We start from the raw sequence: 3295 nt of genomic DNA on the forward strand, positions 1-3295 counted from the left end.
GTCATACTTTTTAGATGATTCCTTTAGTGCTTTCTAGCATAGACTAGTGGATCCAGTTAGTAGTTCAGGTCCTATACCTTTGGCCGGGTATAGGATGCGCTGGCAGCGTGAGGTAGATCGCTGTATCATCACTATAGCTCTTATGTGATAGTTGTCGGTTAGATAAACTCCCACAGAAGTTATTGTAATTTTATATACATCAGTTTATTGTATTTTTATATACATTTCAGAGTTATGTTGTATCCTTGCATACACACAGATTTGACAGCATGTTTTTAAACAATTTGTTTCTTTATATTGCACTTGTTTTAAATTGCTTTATATTGAAATGAGTTCAGTCATATTTAGTTGAATCTTCAGAGTTGAGTATCCAGAGTCAAATATCATATTTTTGAGTCGAATATCATATCCTTGAGTTGAGTATCTAATCTCGGAGTTGAGTATCTTATCATTGAGTACTTCTGAGTTGAGTAAGTTTGAGTAGTTTTGAGTACCTTTGAGTATTTCTTGAGTTGAGTAAGTTTGAGAAGAGGTGAGTATGTTTCATTTCTATCAAGTTTCAAGCTTATGTTTATGTTTTAGAATTCCTTTTACATGCTCGTACATTCCACGTACTGAGCAATTTGGCCTGCATCTTCTCATGATGCAGACACGGATATTCAGGATCATCAACAGGAGCTTCGTTGATACATCCGAGAGTTCGAGTTAGCTATGGTGAGCCTCCTTGCTTTCGGAGGATTTCATTTACCTTTTAGTTATATCAGTTGTTAGGATGTCGTGGGTCTTGTCCCGACTTTCATCTTTATCAGCTAGAGGCTTCATAGATAGTCAGTACAATTGAGAAGTCTTTATCATTTATTTATTAAATGTTTTAAAGACTAAAGTTGCCTTTTTATGGCGAGTTGTATATATTTTATTATACAGAGTTTTCTTTGGACTTAAAGTTTGTATTTAAGTTTTATGAACTTTTATTTCAGTTTTTAAGCTTTGTATGCTTGAATCAGTTTTCCGCTTGTAGTTAGCCAGGATGAGGGTTCGCTTGGGGACCAGCAATGGTCTTCGAGTGCCGGCCACGTCCAGGGTGTAGGCTCGGGTCGTGACATCATCTTTCGAAGAGTCCGGAGGAACTGAATAAATTTCCCATGTGTACTACAAACATCTTTTGCCATTGTTTAATTCAATAGGTGAAATTTTGGTGTGTGCCCCAATTGCACATGTCCAATCAAATACATGTATTGATAACATGTGTAAGTGATAAACTTCTTAAGCATCGTCTCTTGCCTATTTTGGTTGCATTAGAGGAAATATTTGAATTGTAGTGTTTGTAACTATATGACCTCTATATAAGTAGATAAATCAACAAAACTTTGCGCTAAAATATGGATGTTGCTCTTACAAAAAAAATATATTATCAATGGAACATGTTGGGCCGTGCAGAGCACGACTTCCCTTATTTAGTATATAGTAAGAAGAGTAAAATGACGATACAACCTGTCACGACCCAAAAATGAATGTGATAGCACTCGTCTTATCTCACCAAGACAAGTCAGCCTAAAACTCAATCATTACAATAAAATGCGAAATTTTTTATAATCAACTCAAAAATACCTCCAAAAATCTGGTTGTCACGTGTACAGGCCTCTAAAGTATTATAATTGAATCAAAAGAAAAATACAAGTCTCATATGACATTGTTTCTAGAGTAGAATAAGATTATAAACAGGAGTAAGAAAGTCTACTGAGTTGACAAACAGCTACCTCAAAAATCTCCAAGAAGCCCCGAAAAAAAAAGAATATATCATAAAGGTCCGGGCTAGTAACCTACAAAAAAATGTAGTAGCAAGGGGTGAGTACCAAACCACACAGTACTCAACAAGTAAACCTCTAAACACTAGCTAAGGGGATAGAATACAAGTACTCCTTACACCCCAACCGAACCTTCATAAGTACAATCTGTATAAAATCAGCCCAACCTAACAATTCACAATTTACAAAGCACATAGCTCAACACAACACTCTAACAATTTCATATCCTCAACAACAACACTCTAACAATTGCATATCTTCAACAACAAGCTCAATATTCATCAGTCACAAGTTCCATAGAAAGGCACTTACAAGATCAGCAACACACAAGATCAAGTTCACCAATAATAAAGGAGTGCAACGCAATGAAATACAATGTCAAGTATAGTGATGCATGTCTGACCTAATGATACACACCCGCAGTTTCTCAATCCAGGACCCATGGGGGACATACCTGTCCATGCATCCATCGCGGCGCGCGATACGACCTTCTATAATAGTAATCATCGTGGCGCGCGATACGTCCCTCAAAATATAGTATCTGTCGCGGCGCGCGATATGTCCCTCAAAATATAGTATTCATCGTGGCGCGCGATACGTCCCTCGAAATGGTACATTCTCTTTATTTTCTTATTCTTTCTCAATGCACATAACACTTGTCACAACCATGTCTCACAACAATGCAAATGACATGTTCACACAAATAATGAGTAGATGACCATTTTCATAACATTGCACAATTCACAACAAGACAATCAGGATACAACATCAACCATGATTCAACAAGCCTTTCAAATAATTCTCAACACATCACACAAACAATTGATGACATTGCCTTTTATTATCCCTTTTTCATCATTAGAATTAATCAATGTGGACAAGTCAACCCATCACCAAGCCTCATTACCCTAAATACATATTACAAGGAAATACATGAATTCCATACACTTAACAAGGGTTTAGAAATCCACTTGTGTCACGCCCCGAGCTACCCCTAAGACGCGGACACGGGACCTAGGACCACAAGTGATCCCAAGCTAACCCTGCTGGCATGATCATGAGCATACTAAAGAAAATAAACTGATGCGGAAGCTAATTCATAATTAAAGTTGAAAAGATGGAGAATACCCATATACTATAACTGAATATATCAAATCAGAGAGTTTCATACAAAAGAAATATCAAACTCAAAACACTAAGCTGAATCTAACTATGTCTGAAATAAGCCTCTAAACTGACTAGAAATGCTGGGACAGGCCCCAGCTAAGTCTAGCAAAAATGAAACTAAAGGACTAAAATACTGAAAAGAAACTAATGACTATTGTCCCCGAAGAATGAGGACTCACCAACTGATTTCTGCTGAACTGAAGATCAGGAATCGATCTAAGCGTGATCTGGATGCTGAGAACCTGAACCTACATCACGAGAAGATGTAGCGCACGTATGCGTCAGTACTTGAAAGGTACTGAGCATGCAGGACAGAGTAAAGC

Source organism: Solanum tuberosum, unplaced genomic scaffold (assembly GCF_000226075.1).
Source record: "Solanum tuberosum cultivar DM 1-3 516 R44 unplaced genomic scaffold, SolTub_3.0 scf00103, whole genome shotgun sequence".
Classification (NCBI taxonomy): Eukaryota; Viridiplantae; Streptophyta; class Magnoliopsida; order Solanales; family Solanaceae; genus Solanum; species Solanum tuberosum.